Raw genomic sequence first — 17,840 nt, forward strand, 5'->3', positions numbered from 1 at the left:
TGTTGACTTTTGCTATTGAGGTAATCGTGCCCATGGAGAATGCCTGGAAAGTGTCTGGGAGCAGTGTTCATAATAAAAAGATGGAGGTGGGGAAGTGGCTAGCATCCAAACAGAATACAGAGTTCTTTTTAAAGACAATACAGTAGGAGATGGCTGGCAGCGAGTAGTCAACCAGGTAAATACTTCTCCTGCTGTATTGTCTTAAAACGGTAGGATGGATTGGTGATGGTTGAGCCAGCTTTTGGTAAATCAGAATCGATTCAATTGTCATGTTTGTCATAGCTAACATTTAATTTTGACATGATCTCCAACCTGGAAGTAAAATTTAAAGCCTAAAATATTTCCAAATTGGGAGAAAAATAGTACAATCTTTTTCAAATTCTTTTATATAATGATGTTAACTGTGTTTCTGTCTCATAGGCATTCCAAGTCCAGTCCAGTCACTCCCAAACTTCAGATACCTCTTGCTTCTTTCTGCTTTGGTCAATATAACACATCCTTATAAGAACACGATTTACACACATTTACACACCATTTGACCACAGTATTTTCTAAAATGAATATCTAAAATTGAGTGAGTCTTACAGATTGCTTTTATTTTAAGAAATTTTTGACTGCAGTTGAAAATTCAGGACTGTATTATTACTGTGCATAATGACATTTTCTTGATACTCTTTGGATGAAGACTCATAATAGACTTTCTGTCCCTTGAAATGTAACTGGTATCTCCCATATTGCATTGCTGAACTGAATTAGAATATATTCCACCATTTCCCATTGCTTTGAACTGAAATGTTGTCCTGACCATATGCTCCCACAACACTCGGCCTCTTCCCATACAGTATAATGCTCCAGACCTACATGTGATCGATCATACCCTGTGGTGTTTATCATCAATGATATTCATATGATTATGTTGGCGGAGGTTGGGGGAGCAGAGTAATGACGCTCCTCTCTGACCTTTACTGCAGATAACCTTCCAGAAGAAGCTCCTTTGGGTGGCTCAGGGTCGCCCTGAGCTCTAGACCTCACTAACAGTATTGACTGGTATCGAATGGGGCCACTGAGAACCAGACATGCCCTGCAGAATAGACACACACAGCTCACATCCTCAAAGGGAGTAGTAGCATGTATTATTGCTTAGATTGGTAGTATGTGAATGTATTTTGTTCTTAAAGGTGCATTGCACTAGCCGGATTGGCGCCTCCACTCAATTTCATTTCTCTCCGGCGACTGTTTGTAATAACCCTGGAAGTTGTAGACCACGCACTGTCCAGTCAGCGAAGAGCTGTGTGGTACAGCACAACAGTAAACAAAGTGGTCGAGATGGATGTAGACGAAGCCATACATTCTGTGTTGACAATGGTTTCTGAGATCGAGAAAGCTGAAACAAAGAGAATGTCAAGGGGAAAGATATTATTCCCCTTCTTCCTATGGGATTTGGGAAAAGCTTAATATACCAGTTAGGTCCATTAGCGGTGAATTACATAAGTCACGACCAAATAACAGTGGTTAAATAAAAAAAGGTACCCGCCTATGGTCAAACGAACGAATCCTAATGCTGTGACGTCAGATGGTTTCCACGAAGTGAAACTGGCTGATAAATCAGGCTAACATTGCACAAAGTTTCTGGTGGAGGGTTTGTCACCTGCTTTTCTTCGTGGAGATGTTATTGCTTTGTTCCACGGTAGAGATGAAACTATCTACCTCAAGGGAGACAACTATAGGCTACGTTATAGGTCAGATACTAGAGACAGGATAAATACTAGAGATAGACAACAGGGAAAACTAAGGACTGAATGAATGTGACCTTGTTTTATAATAAATAAAATGCTGATTGTAATGCTTTGCTTTGTTAGTGTTGTTTCAATAAACACAGATTGAATTGTAAGGACAGGGTCACCTCTTCACAAATTTACCAGTAGCTTGGATTCATTGTGTCACCTGCTTGTTACCATGGAGATAGATATGCTTAATGCACTACTGTGGAACATTCCAGGCAAAGTAATGACAGCTGAATGAAGACAAACAAGTAGCGGATCTCTCACCAAGAAAGTTACAGAGTATACCTTTAATCACAGTATGTTAAACATGTCTCCCCACACTGCTTTGACTTCACTGTACATGAAGTTCTTACTGTTCAACTTACCATCACACTGCACTGGGCGAGTACACCCATACTACTAATATGGCCCAGTCTCATTAGAGATGTGTAGCAGCCAATGATCAAAAAAAGAAAAAAAGCCAGAAGGGTTTTCATGCAGATTTGCACTCTAGAGCTCTCAGGCAATCAGTGGAGAGGCTGCACTTTGCCTGCCGTCCTGTGGTCACAAAGGGCACACATACAGCCCCAACCAAAGCAATTCCCCCTCCCACCACTTGAGGAGGCAGTTCATTCACTAGTCCTTTTCATTAATCTTTCCCTTTATTCTTTCTCCTTTCTTCTCTCCCTCCCTGTGCACCCTTTTCCATCTTTTAAAGGTACCACCGAACCAGTAACAAGGCGAAGAAGAAGAAGAGAATCCGCAGCACCAGCAGAAGATATGAAGCTAAAGTCGTGTTGAAAACATCCCAGAGGTAAGTGCAGAAATGTTATACCCAGTGTGCCGCCATTTTAGAAGACTCTCCAACTTGGAGTAACTTAGCAAACTTTGCATATTCAGTACTGTTTTTCTGCATACCTGTTCTTACACCTTCCAGGCTCCTACAAATTTTCTTAGACACAATATGGCTCCTTGGCGTGTTAAAAATATTTTTCACAGTGCACCAGATCCCCCATTATACTGCCCGGAGCAGCCCTCAATCTACTCAATCTACTGTGCACCTACATGTACTAGAAATTACTCCCATAAAAGGGCGAGACTTTCATTTTACCCATCGTCATAATTTTACTTTGGGTTAAATCAAGTAAGTTATCGCCTTTTAAAATACGTAAAATGGAATATGAAATAGTTAGATTGTATTTTTAAACTCTGGTCAACATAATCAATATAATATTTAGGCCACTCTAATACCAAAATGATTTAGCGGTTTCTAATTTTGAAAGCTTTTTTCCAATTAATATGTCATAAACTTTATACTTTATATCCAAAAGGCACAGCTTGGTACACTTATTAGATCATACCTGTACTGCTGCCAAATGCAAGCTGTTTTCAAAACCAAACCCCAAAACATGTGCAATAGGCAAACCTCCAGCTTGTTGATCCTGCCAGCCCGAGCTCAAGATGTAGAGATAGGACTGTAAGCGCTGTACTGTAGTGCCCACTGCTTCATGTAGAGCTTGAATTTGCCCCAAACTTAAATAACTGTGTCAGAATTGTATCTGTATAATCTTAGTGCCATTTACACTTTTTAGTAGTTTCATATGTTGATTTACAACCGTACAAACGTTCATAGGTGTAACGCACTCCTGCCCCGCTCTTTTTCATTACCTCTTCGCACGATGCACAGTGGATAAATGAAAAGGTCTCTGCTCGTCCTTTGAATGTGCCTAAGTGATTCTTTATTTTGGTGCTTTGTGCTGCGTTTTGAGCTCTCTAGAGACCTAAATCCTTGTAAATATTCAAAGCCGCTCTTAATTGAAACCAACCCCTGTTTTAATTGTGGCTGTATGTATTCAGCTTGTTTTATCACAGCTGGGTCGCTGCTATAGAAATCTCATATTTCACCTAATTCTATTGCCTTTATATTTCTTTATATGAAGAATGAAGTTCATAACACAGTGATTTATTTCATATAAATAGTATTAGTCCTTACCCAGAACAAAGACTGTAAATCAGGTAAACAGTGTTACAAAATGTCCTTATTAAGTCTGTTACCATGCAGTTTCTGTGCTGTAGATATGGTTTCACTTCATTTCACTTGGTTACTTTTCAGGCTTGTGCAGGCTTGCTTCTCCATAGATCTGACCATGAACTTGTCTCTATTGTGATTACCCAGATTCTGCGCTGTAGAATAATCAAGGCAAAACAATAATACCTCCATGGAGATAAGCAGGTATCGGACTGTCCATCAGAAAACATACACAGTGCACCTTTTATTTGAAAATCAGCCGCTAACCTTACCCCTAACCTCACTGAAATAAACATGCTGTATATAATATAATCAAATGATTGTAATCCTCTAACAGATTTGGCCTTGAATGCAGTGAACACTGGTACATTGTAATGCTTGATGAGTGTAAGTAGCGAGCCCTCCCTCTCCTCGCCTGTTCTGATCAGCCATGAGAGCAGCTGTGTATGCCTCTCTCAGCCCTCTCTCTGCCGGGGGCTCAGGCTGCTCCTAACAGCTGGATTTGTCATATTGTGGCGGAGTGATGAGGCTGCTCTGACCTGCTGAAATGGTGGAGCAGAGGAGAAGTGGCACAAGTGGACCCCCCTCTACACTGCCCCCCCTCCACTCACCCACCAGCCCAAGCAGCCCCAGCAGCCTGTTGAACCTCCACAGACTCAACAAGCTGGAACGGGAAGGGCCCGGCAGATGTTAATTGTGATACTTATATTCAGTGTGGCTGAAAATTGCTGCCTCCCTGGGTCTGGTCTCACGTGAAGTGTAAAGATACAAAAAGATCAAATTAGTCAGGTAGAACAGTGATGGCCAGATGCTCAAAACGCAATCAACTTTAGGAAATTCATTACATTTTTATGTTTTATTTTTAGTAAAACAAATGAAAGTGCCAAAGTTTATAATGGTGATGATAATGATGGGTTTTATGGACATGTTCATAACAATGCATATGTTGTATCGTTCTTTAGTTTTATACATAAAAATATTATAGTAAATATCAGTCATGTTGTAAAGTAGTATTAGATGTTGATGGGGTGGGTCCAGCAGAATGGTTAAGTCCTGGCTAAATCCTGTTTTAGTCCTGGTTTTAGACCTGTTTTACACCTGGTTTAGTCCTGTTTAGACCTGGTTTAGTCCTGTTTTAGTCCTGTTTTTAGACCCTATTTTAGACCTGTTTTAGCCCTGTTGTAGTCATATTTTAGTCCTGATTTTAGATCCTGTTTTAGACCTGGTTTAGTCCTGATTTAGTCCTGGTTTAGACCTGGTTTAGTTCTTGTTTAGTGGCACAGCCCACACAACGTACGGGAGTGGGGACGGTCCTCGCGATGTATGGGAGAGGGGGACATTCCAGACGGTCAACGCAGCGCATGGGAGGAGGGCGGTTCACGGCCCGGTACCAAACAACCCACGGCCTGGTACTGGTCCCTGGCCCGGAGGTTGTGAACCCCTGCTCTATGTAACATTAACTACCAACTAATAATAATAATTTTGCCACATTTTAACGTTCACGTAAAACTAAAAACATTCACTGGGATAATCTTGCTTTGAGGTTATCGTGTCAGCAGTATTAAACAGTTTCAACATTATTGTTTATCTGGATATTTTTGTAGTAATATATCATACTTCAAAATGAGTTATGGTGACAGGCCTAGCTCTGTATGATGTGTGTATGTACGGGTGGAGCAGTGGTGATGGGGGGTTGCTATCTTAGGTCTATTAATGTAGTCATTGCTGCACTGCCCCAGGCCAAAGGGCTTAATCCAGAGGAGTGCGCGTGAATGGGACCGCTGCTCGGACTTGCCAGACCTATTTAAGTTCTGGTTGAGAGCACAGTGCTGTGTGGGCGAATCTATTCTATCCAGGACCCGGGCACAGCATAAACATTGCCCAGGGAACACAAGTAAAGGCAAGGCGAGGAGAGCAGGCCAGCGCGCAGTCACTCAAGCGGACAAAAGCAAAACTATAAGGATGGTTGCCTTTAATTTCCTCTCTACCGACTCCCCTGCACTGTCCAGGGCCTTGGTGCAAGAAGGGCTAAAGGGAGAGTGTCTTGGAAAATTACCTGTGGAGGCTATCTCTTTGCTGGGGCTGCACTAAAGTCCATCCCACACTTTCACGCTGGATCTACCCTGATAAATCCCCCAATGATGGCTCCGAAGAACTCAGCTCTCTCCTGCTATCTGTGTGTAGATTCTGTGGTAGCTCTGTGGCACTCCACTGTATCTGACCCCGTGACCCAACATGTAAACAGAGCCATGCACAATACTCTTACCTGCACCCCGTATCCCCTCCCTCCTCACCCGCTCTTCACCCGCGTGACCAAATAAGGAATACACAGCCACGCAAGAGCCTAGCAAGTCGGTCAGCCAACCCACTGAGGAGGCCATTAGCGAGCCAGTGGAGAGAGAAGGGGGAGGCAAAAAGCACCTCTGGCATCACTCATTATTATAGTCTTCCTCCTTTGGACTCTCCCATGCACGTGCACATACACAAGCATGTCACGAGCACAGAGAGACGCCTGAAAGGATATACAGCTAAGTGTCCACAAAAGCATGGCGTAATGGCCTGACCCGAAAAGGGACATGTGCAGGAGAGCCAGGAATTACATGGGAGGTTAGAGGAGTGCAGGGAGATGGAAAGTTAAAGCAACATATTTTTTATTTATTTATTTTTGTTTAAAAGGGCACTACATAATTTTTTCGATTGGGGGTCCGTCACCTCCTTGTTTCTATGGAGATGTCATTGCTGTACCTGGAATGTTCCACTGTATGACATTAAACAGCTCTACCTTACATTTACTCAATTTCAGGTGTTTCTATGGCCCCTTCCACACTAGTATGTATTCAAGTAACTTTTGTTGTGGATGCAGTGTTCATTCACACTAATCCGATGGAAAATGGCTCAGAAATGATCTGGTGCCGCTAGGTCCCACAAATTCATCTGAGTATGGATCTTATCCGGCACTGTGTGGATGCCTGAAAACATTGATATGCTGATGTAGGAGATCTACTTGCCGTCCTTATTGGACCACGAGTCGCCACGCTCGTCTTAAAATCCAGTGTTACGTTCAGTAACGACTGAACGTCGTTGTCGGTCCACGAAAAGATGCTTGCCATCTTCCTTGGCTCAAAATTAGCTGCTGCAACTTCAAACGCGGTGCTGCACATCCTTGTTTTTACCACCCATGTGACGATGTGACGATGTGACGACATGACGGCAGCCTAGTGATGTGTCTAGCGTTTCAGGCGGTTTTGCGTTACTGTGTGGATAGGGAAGGCTTTGATTGCGGACACAGAAACAACGTGTCTGGATGCAAATCATTTCTGATACGGTGATACGGTGATTCATTTTAGTGTAAACGTAGCCTAAATCTCAAAAATACATGGAAATACAGACTGATTGTGAGTGGGGTCGGCTCTGCACAGATCTGACTCCACTGATATCTTCTCCATAAAGATAGAAAGTTTTAATACCATAATGTGAAACATTCCAGACAAAGGAATAACATCTCCATGAAGAAAAGCATTTGATGGACCCCCCACCAAAAAGGTTACACAATGCACCTTTAAAAACATTATTACGCTATTTATAATCTATGTTACAAATTTATTTTCTAATCAAAATTATACCTGCCTCATTCACACATGTTTAACACACAAACACAGGCTAAGTTCTCCTCTCAAACAGAAAACACTCTGTTCCACCTTGTGATGTCATGTGGTAATAGAGGAAGTGCCCCACTGTGTTTTTAAATTCCATACACCTTCACTGGAATCAGAATCATTTTAGCCTTACTGCTATAAAAAATATTTTTTTGAGATATTTTTCAGACCATTTAAAAATGTGTTTTGTTTTATTTTGCATCACTCCTGCACTTATCTCCAAAAGGCAAGAACTGCCGGAAGAGTACTCTCCAACTAAAAGCATTCTTCAAATATTTTAAATTAAATGCAACAGAGAGAGGTAGAGTTCAGATGAAAGACTGTAGGTGTTAATAAAAATAAACTAAAATGTTATTTAAAAAAATATTTGGTGGATGACTAAGGAGTGGACTTTGAACAACCAGTAGAAGGTCTGGCACAAACAAGTCAAGAATTATTACGGGGGATGCTAACAATACCATTTAAGCATATTATACTTTCGTGTTTCAACAATTATATTTGAAGCACATTGCTAGTGACCATTTTAGCTTTGACACATTAAAGCTGCATTGTTTAACTTTTCTGGTGGAGGTTCTGTCAAGTGCTTTTCTCCATGGAAATGTTATTGCTTTGTTTTCAATGTTTCACAGTATGGTTTAAACCTTTCTATCTTTATGGACACCAAACCAGACCAAGTTACAGGTCAGATCTGTGGAGAGGCACCCCCACTAACAATCACAATGCCTTTTTTTCCAGGTATTTCTAGCTATAAATCCATCTGTATTTGAATAAATGTAAAGATGAGCTGTTTAATGTTGTACTCTGGAACATTCCAGGCAGAGCAATGACATATCCATAGAAACAAGCAGCTGACGGACTCCCCAACCATAAAGTTACACAGTGCGCCTAAACCCAACATCTCAGGAGCAGTAAAATATCAAAAAGTTAAGCAGAATTGACAGATTTATTCAGTCTCATGTAATTCTCTGCATTTCAGTCTGTGCCATACTTCCAGTCTAAGCCTTTCTCCGCCCTCACATTGGTGTCTATCTGCCTGCTCACTTGTGTATCCAGGTAATGAATTCATAATCTCTCTTCAGCTCTGTGTAGATCTGTATCGTGTTGGCAGATAAGAGGCTGTACTGGTGCGTTCTAATAACCACCAGTCTGCCTCTGCTCCCGTATGGCTGCTCTAAGGCCTGTACAGTGTGAAAACTTCCATTACAATGCCCCAAACTCCGTGACCAGACCTCAAGGAAGAAAATTAACTTGTTTTGGAGCAGTATGGGGAAACGCAAGTAGTTCTTCACTGACACAAATATATGGAGTCCAGAAAAGCTTACTATTTTGGTGTGTATGAGAATTATTCACTCACGTCTCACGATTTATTATTTTGTATGAGTAAAATATAAGCAGGTCACCTCGGCTCTAAAACATAAAACAAGTATGATAAATGGTACTTCTTAAAATATCTTGCATCTTGTAGCAGCAAACGTACAGCTTAAACCAGCAATATTTTGTCTATCTCTGAATTTCTTTATAGACTGAAAGCAACAGAATGGATAGTGACGTACAGTATGTGCAAATATAATACAATTAATTATCAAAACATATAAAACATATTTGGTTTAAAGGAGCACTATGTATCTTTTCTAGTGGACTGTCTGCTAGGGTTGGGCGGTAACCACATTTTGATACCGTTAAACCTTCTCAGGATTTTACTGGGGTATTCGGTATTACCATATTACCAAAACGAAGCTGCGCTGCTATACGGTCTATGTGTATGACCTGCAGACTTATAATCTCTGAAAAAGTTTCACATGAACCATTTCCAACGTGATACACAGACTCACAGTCAGCCGCACATCCACTGTCGCAGAAAGAACACATATAATCCGCTGAGTCGTGTCCTTTAGTCCAACAGAAGCTGATCGCATCAGCGCACCAGGAGCAAGCTGTTTTTTATCAGTGCTTTATAGTTTATGCAAATGAGCCATGTGATTTTAAGTTTTGTTTCTCTGAAAGGTAAACAAATGTGCACCTGAAGCCAAAATACTGCTAAATTATAGAAGTACTAGTAATTTTTTTGGGACCAACTCCCTTGCGGCCGGACTTGCAATCTTGTCTTGGTCTCTCTTATTAGCTGTCACATGACAACGGAATGAAATTAATCGAACGTCATCTTCCCGAACACTTAAAAGAAACATTATAGATTGATATTAGTTTTAAATTGTGATAGCATTAAATTGGAAATACAACCACACATTCATGTGTGCTGAGCTAACATATTTAGGTATCAATAAATTATAATATTATATTAGGTCCACTGCAGATGTTTTTTAATGACAGTAATGAAACTGATACCTTTGCTACTTTTTGATACCACAGGATACTGTAATACCTTTTTACCGCCCAACCCTACTGTCCGCCATCATCACCTTGTCTCCATGGAGATGTTATCACTGCGCTATGTTCCACAGTATAGCATTAAATGTGGACTCAAGCAAGTGATGCAAACAATCGACATTTTCCAAGATATTTTTAACAACACAAACACCTGGGATTAAATAAACGCAAGATAAACAACTGTCTTTCCATACTGTGGAACTATCCGGGCAATGCAGTAACTTCTCTGGAGACAAACAGGCAGCAGGCACTCCATCAGAAAAGTTACACAGTGCACCTTTAATGGTTGGTTAGATCATCAGATGGGCTAACATAAAATTTTAACTGCTGATATCATCTTTCATTTATTTCATCTTTGAAGCAATAATCTTGAGAGGAACACCAGCCAAATGTAATATAATCCAAACAACCCCTCAAAGACAACAGCCAAAGCTACATAGGGCAGTCTTCACAGTCCCATTTAAACCAATACGAAACCCTCTGTCAGACATTCAGGATTCACGATTCAAGAGTCAGAAAATTTATTTGCCATTTGTGAACACACTTAAGTCCATACACATTGGAATTCCTGTGCAGATAAAAGTGCATTTGAGAAAAAAAAGTGTGAGTGAGTACATATCTGAATGGTTCCCTCCCCTCTGAAATAACTGAACTAGCGCCGGGGCTGGAGAGAGTGCGGGTGCTCTTTCCTTAATTGTGTTTTTGGTAGGTGATGAAACGTCTTCCATTTGAGCACGGGTTTGGCAGTAAGTGGACTGTCGCCTCCAGGGACAGGCTGAGCGATGGCCCTCTGCTATCCACCGTGATTGTGTCTCAGCCCCTTCGGGTGACACGGAGAAATGGAGAGGAGCGGCCAGACAATAAGGAAAATGGTGACAGTCTTTATTTACAACCCACACGCCTTGTATTTTTACATCTTGATCTTGAAAGGGTAAATTAAACATAACTAAAATTGGGAATACTTAATTTGTTTTTGTGTATTCCAAATTAAAGATCCTGTGTCCTTCGTATGCTGACCCCCCTTTGGTTGTCTAGTACAGCCATTTAAGTCTCCGTCCCTCACCCCACTTATTTTGAGAATGTCACATTAATTAAATAAAAACGTTAGATTTACATAATAGTATCTTTTCAGTGATTTTCAGGGTTGTAAATGGTATTCTAGTCCCTCTGTGTGCTTACCAATATTAGAGCGTGTATTAAAAGTGCACTATGAAGTGTCTTTCAACTGCTTGTCTCCATGGAGATGTTACTGCACTGCCTGTAATGCTCCACTGTATGGCATTAAACGTATCTATCTTTTAAACACATTTTACACACAATTACAATGTGCTTTACCTTGAAAAACATGGATTCTTATTCTACGTGCGGTTGCCTCTTCACAGATCTGACCTGTAACTTGGCTTTAGTGGCATCACCTGCTTGTCCCGTTGAAGCTAAGTAGGTTTAATGCCATACTGTGGAACATTCCAGGCAAATTCAGGTGACTCATTCTCCAGCAGAAACGTGATACAGTGTTTTATTTGTGCATGCTTAGTTTCAGTTATACATTGAAAAAAACAAACAAAAAAAAAAACTCGCTATGTCTCCATGTCATATACAGCTAGTACAATGAACAGCAACACCAGACTACTTGGAGCATGCTCTCACCGAACACGCTGTAGTACCATTCTGCAATAAGATCCTCCCGATTAAACGCTCAGCCCCTGTGCGCTCGCCACTTCTTCCGCTTCCTGAATTTACATGGCATTTACGCGCACTTACTACTCGCTAAAGGAAGAGTGCGTATACACTCTGGAGCTCTCCGGAGCACAGGAGGGCTCCTTTGTGGCAGAGTCTCATTATTCCGTTATGGATTGCACATGTCAGGCCGTAAGTGCTCTTTTTATCCTTCCCAAGCACTGTCCTCTGCCACGGAGCGCATTCCCCTCCTCCAGTGAAATTTACCATGTTAGGCCCACGCCACCAGGGGAACAGCAGTGAGCCCTGGGTAGCAGCTAAGATTTACCAGCCTGATTAAATAAAGAGCTGTAGTGTGAATAAGAAGCCAGGGGAGGAATCTTTACATGTTCTTTACTCCGTGGTTAAATTGATTAGATGGTCCGTGCGCCCTGGTCCTCTCACACACTTTCACAGCTCTTTACGGCGTGCTACATGTCACACTGGGTTTTAAGCACAGAGCAGAGAGAGGGCAGTGGAGCACTGCTGCTGCTGCAGGGTGGCTCACTGCCAGCTCACAGCCACTCCAGACGCTCCTCATTCATTAGTGTCTGCATGCTTTTAAAAGTTTATGCTTAATAAATTCATACACTTATTTTAATTGGACAGCTAAAAATCTTTCATGTGATTTATGGTGTTAAATTTGAACAGCGTATCATGGCTAATAACTCATATCATTTCCTTTTACCATATGTCTCATGGACAGTAAACAATTTACTGTATTGTTAGAAGAAGTGCTTTTTGCAAAATATATTATACATATTTATGCTGAAGATGCTTGAGACTTGTTTTATTTATTTTTTATTCATTTCATTCATTTCCTGTTTTTGGTTTGTTTTTACATGCAAGTAATGACTGGGGAATTCTCTGGGTTTGTATGAATTGTCCTGATGACCTGCCAGGCAGATGATTCCAGTGACGCATTAATCTCCACAAATCCCATCTGGAGAACTGTTTGAGTTAGAGAGGGTCACATAAATATTCCAAAACAACACAAGGTTATCCAACACGGATACTTTTATCCCATATTACCAGAGCACTGTGTCAGTTCTCTTAGAAGCCAAGCCATTGCATAGTTAGGAATTACACCTACTTTTATCTTCTTCAGGGCTAGTTACACTGTTTCAGAATCAGCCTTTAACTTTGAGTTTTTTTTCCTCTAAACTTTGCAAAGAGCCCAACACTTGAAAAGGGGACTTTGTAACCCCTTTGTTAGCAGCGCGCTCCAGGCAAACAACAGAGTGGGGGTCACTTGATTGATGTGTCTCCACTGTGTGTCCCTCCTCAATGCTGGACACCAGCTGTCACTTCTCACATTCAAACTTCACCAGCCAATCACACCCGTGACTTCTGCTCCAGAACGTTATTGGACAGCTTCAAAAAAGGGTTAGACTTAGACAAACTTTATTAATCCACAAGGGAAATTACTTGGACACAGTGGCTCACACATCACAATATCTTATAATAACAAAGAGCAAAAAAATATGAATAGTAATAAAAAAAAAATCTAAATAAGTAGCAAAAAAGATAGACAGGTGTTAATGAGGCGTAATTGTATAACAAACAAAAAATTAAAAATATGTGTGTGCAGAATTTGATCTGTGAGGAGTGATGTTAGAAATAAATGAAATAAATTGCAATTCCACAATGAACATGGGGTGCAAACAGTAGACTAGTTGTAGTAGCCTAGTAGTAGGCCTATTAATTTCAGTCACAGGTACATAGAGACGTAGTAACAAAAAGGAGTCCGATTTTATGTTTCAATAGTATTGAAGCGTTACCATTTGTGATTTGTGATTTACTTCTATTGCAAGTGAAGTGACACAACCTTGTTGAGTATTTCCAACCAATCCGGCTTTTCTTTTCTTCATTGGTTAAAATGTGTAACCAAATTGTCCATGTGCCAGTCCGCACATGCGTTTTGCATTGTCACATAGATGTTAGAATTATACCCGTCAGTATAACTGCATTATAAAGCAAAAGGTCTTCGGTATTTATTTTCACTGGAGGTTCCTGAACGCAGCGCGGGTCTCGTATTTTTTTCCCTGCTCTGGAGCAGTGTGGAGGGAAGAGAGGAGGAGGGGGGCATCTGCCTGTGTGCCTCCCCACCCCCAGTCGGTACGAGGTGCATTTGGGAAGAAAGGAATCTAAACCTGGGACGCGAAGATAACGAGGCACCAATAAAGAGGTGTACGTTCGGAACCCCGTGCGTCCCGGTATCGCGCACGGATTATTACGCGTATTTGATTTTTCTTTCACTACGGAGCTTCTTGGCGTGGAGCTTGTATGATCTGGGGAAAGGAATACAAACGCACACCGGGAATATTATGAGTTTTACGTGCCTTTTTTCTTCTAACAACTGACTGCTATGCCGGCGAAGAAAGTGGAATATTGCTTTTTGTACATGTTGGGATGAAGGAACTGCTTTTTTCAATCGGAATACACGGCGTTAACTTCGAGGACGGGGTTTAAAAAGTGAACCCCTGAAAACAAACAGGGGGTTCTTTCAAAGACTTTTACGCATCGAGTGGGTAAGTTTTTCATTCTTCACTTCTAGACCCTTGATTTATGTACCATGTAACAAGAATCCCTCAGTTTTTCCTTTCTTCTGGCTTTGTTAATGTGCTGGGAGTTTTGCGTAAATCTGGACCGCTTTATTGACGGGAGGTCTTCGTGTAAGAAGATGGCACCGGGAAAAGTAAAAACACGGAGGCTATTTACTCTGAAGTTTTAATCTGTGGTTCTGACAGCAAACTTTTAGTGAGTGAGTAGTAGCCTAGGAATACCATACAAATAAATGAAGTTTGAGACAATAACAACGGCGTGATTGAAAACTTTTACGATGGCACGACCTCCTATGTTGAATACGCGAATTGGTTTTGAGGCTTGTGAGCGCTACAGGCTACCTCAAAGTAGCTCAGATAGTTCTCGACTGATTCAAACTATGAACAATTATTCTACATAATGAGCTTTACTTTGTCATATTTCTTCTTTTGTACACCTATAGGCTATACTGATCTTACATTTTACGCACGGTGATTGAGGGAGGTGAGTGAGATTTAAATATGTCTTTAGGCTACGTTATTTTTTGTTGCAAGCAGAATAGCTTCATACAAACTCAACTGATGAGATTCTTAACTTTATTGCTCCGTTTTATTGCTACCCCCTGCCTCTCCCTGACCCTCCTCCACAAGATCCAAGGAACTGCTAGCCAAAAAAAGATCAGTGGACTAATATGATTCATTTACGGCTGGAATAAACACAGTTCTTTCCCTTAATAATGTGAAGTTAGACGTTCAAAATGAGATAGGAAGTGAGAGGGTTCACAGGGATCAGGCATTATATCCAACAGGAGTGTCTAAATCGGCTCAGTACCTTTACAATGCAAATTTGCCCTGTTAATAGAAATTTACATTTTCTTAATTAAATCTCATCTATCTTGGTTTTCTGTATCAATCCCACTGCTGTCTTGAATAAATAAAGCCATTTGTCTTATGATAGGAGTCACATGTTGACTGTCAGGAGCCCGTACAAGTCTTGTCCTTCAGAGTAATTGGACAGCCCGTACACCAGGAGGCGGCGCATCAAGTCTGTTCTGGATTCTTAATGTGGCTTTAATTGAACAATTTATCACCCCTGATCACTGTCAACTAAGTGGGCAGGAAAAGACAAAAGGCAATGAAAATGCCAAGGATAAGCTGGCAGGCACAACAGGCCAAGCGTGACCAGCATCTGTCTCCACGGCGACAGTCAAGGTGCGACTCTATTTGATCAAATTATTTTGTCTGTGGAAAATGGCAGATCGATGCATTTGTGAGTGGCGAGCTTGTAAACGGAAGTAATGAATAACTGAAGAGGAAGGGGGCACTGGGAACATTATACCCTTGAAAACTTCTTTTATTTGACCAAACTTTAGAGTTCTCCCTGGAGCACCACTCTCCACACTCGGAGAGAAGCTAATTGAATTGCACCCTGGATATGATGTATTTTTTGTTCCATTTCACTTGGTCCCCAACAAAGGGGTTTGGTATGAATTTCCACTGCAATTACTAGTTTACAGCTACTAGACATAAAAATATACACATTATGGTGCCAGCTAACAATAGACCACCATTTTCAAACATAAATGAGCCATGAAATCACATAAAACCATCCCTTGCTGTTCTTATTGGTGAATATACACTACCAGTCACACGTCGGCTCTCCTTCTCTCATTCAGTGTTTTTGTTCAATGTTTACTACTTACTACTGTGTCGGCAGTCATGCGGTCGCTGTATTGGTCCGTTGAGATGAAGCGGCAGCTGAGCCGGAAGGCAAAGCTCTTGATTTACCGATCAGTCTACCTTCCTATCTCACCTGTGGTCATGACCTTTGGGTAATGAACGAAAGAGCAAGATCGCAGATACAAGCAGTCGAAATGAGTTTCCTCCACAGGGTGGCTGGCGCTCCCTTAGAGATAGAGTGAGGAGCTCAGTCACACAGGAGGAGCTCGAAGTAGAGCTGCTGCTCCTTCACGTCGAGAGGAGCCAGCTGAGGTGGCTCAGGCATCTGTTCCAGATGCCTCCTGGATGCCTCCCTTGGGAGGTGTTCCAGGCAAGAGGCCCCAGGGAAGTCCCAGGACACACTGGAGGGACTATGACTCTCGGTTGGCCTGGGAATGCCTTAGGGTACCCCTGGAGGAGCTGGAAGTGTCTGGGGTGAAGGAAGTCTGGGAGTCTGTTTACTACTTTCTACATTTGATATACAAAGAGAAGGCATCAAATATATAAAGTTAGATGTATGTAATTATTTAACCTTTTTACTTAACTTTTTTCTTTACTAAATAATTCCATACATCTTACTTCATAAGTTCCATGTCTTATGTATGCATTTAAAATGTAGAAAGTAGTAAACATAAAAAAGACATTGGATTTGAAAGAGAGATGGTAAGCCTTTGACTGGTAGTGTATTTACAATGTGAAAATCAACCAAGTTCTTTTTATATTACTCCTACAAACAAAACAAAAAACAACCAACAGTTTTTAAATATAATATATAACGCAAAATTTATTACAGCCCACTTAACAGAATCTTTCACACCTGTTAGACTTTTCCAGGGAGCTCAATTTCAGTTTCTATTCAAACAGTTTACCGTTCCCTCTATTTTAACCACTGGGTGCCCTGTTCAGTTTCAAATTAGGAGCATTTTAGTAGCATTGAGAGTTGTGCAATTAGTCGTATTGCACTTGACATGAGCACACAGTTAATAACAGCTGCTCAGAAGTGACTGTCATGGCAGTGAAAAAGGGAGGAATGTGAGCTGCAGAGCTACTGTTGCACTCTCAGCTAATTGTGTTTATTCATTTTAATTTGCTCCAAGTGGTAAATCAGTGCTCCTCCAGACACACAAGGTGCAATTAGTCTGGCTGCGAAAACAGGAGGCACTGTGTCTTATAAAGTGTCCCCCTCCTTCCTTCTTTCATTAGTGGATTAGGTGATTTTTACTCATATTTGTATCAGTAGCACAGAGCTAGGTAAACAGGTAAAGTTTCAATAAAGTGGAATAAGGCTCAGTTGATAATATATATCCAGTTATGCCTCAATGTTTCTGAATGCTGTTTTTCCTCATATTGTAGTGGATAGTCCCATTAGGGTTGTAGTTGACTAAAGAAATTCTCAGTTGACTAAAGATTAACTACTCGAGTATAAAAGGGTTTGTGGCAAAAGCTCTCAAAACTATTACGTATTTCTGTGTATCTGACCCAAACTGCACTCACAAGACTACAGCTGCACAGAAGTTCATCCAAAAACAACTATATTTATGCAGAAAAAGTACTAGAAAATTATGTAATATCAAAACAAATTAAATTTGTGAATCATGAGTTTAATCTACCTCTTCACATATAAATACCAGCAATAATACCAAGTGTTCATTTAATTTATTCTCTCACAAACTCCTTTCTGGTGTTGTCCCATATAAATCCTCGTAATCTGAAAAAATGATGAAGTCGACTCATATAGACATTGTCAACTGATTAATGGACTATAGCCCTAACTACCCTAACTGCCCTAACTAGTGAGTAAATGGGTTATATGTCAGATAGTTCTTAGTATCAGCTTGTGTTTTGCAGTTAACCATTATAGGCCATTCCTATAGTAGGCTTGCCAAGCTGGTGCCACCTGGTGCCTCCACTCAATTTAATTTCTCTCCAGCGACTAGGTCAGGACGTGAAATACACTAGATGGTTTGCAAGAACCCCGGAAGTTGTAGACCCCGCACCGGCCAATCAGCGAAGAACTGTGAAGCGCCTG

General features: G+C 41.1%; 1 protein-coding gene across 1 annotated transcript in view; it reads left to right on the plus strand.

Moving 5' to 3' along the window:
• The window catches only part of ptprsa (protein tyrosine phosphatase receptor type Sa), a 250,934-nt gene that overhangs the window by 66,676 nt on the left and 166,418 nt on the right, over positions 1 to 17,840 (plus strand). The window contains exon 2 of the mRNA XM_055164546.1: positions 2,482 to 2,577. The gene's annotated coding sequence lies outside the window, so the exon portion shown is untranslated. The remainder of the gene's footprint in view (positions 1 to 2,481; positions 2,578 to 17,840) is intronic.

This window comes from Boleophthalmus pectinirostris, unplaced genomic scaffold, assembly GCF_026225935.1.
Source record: "Boleophthalmus pectinirostris isolate CB_2022bp ecotype Guang Dong unplaced genomic scaffold, ASM2622593v1 HiC_scaffold_7, whole genome shotgun sequence".
In the NCBI taxonomy this organism is placed as follows: domain Eukaryota; kingdom Metazoa; phylum Chordata; class Actinopteri; order Gobiiformes; family Gobiidae; genus Boleophthalmus; species Boleophthalmus pectinirostris.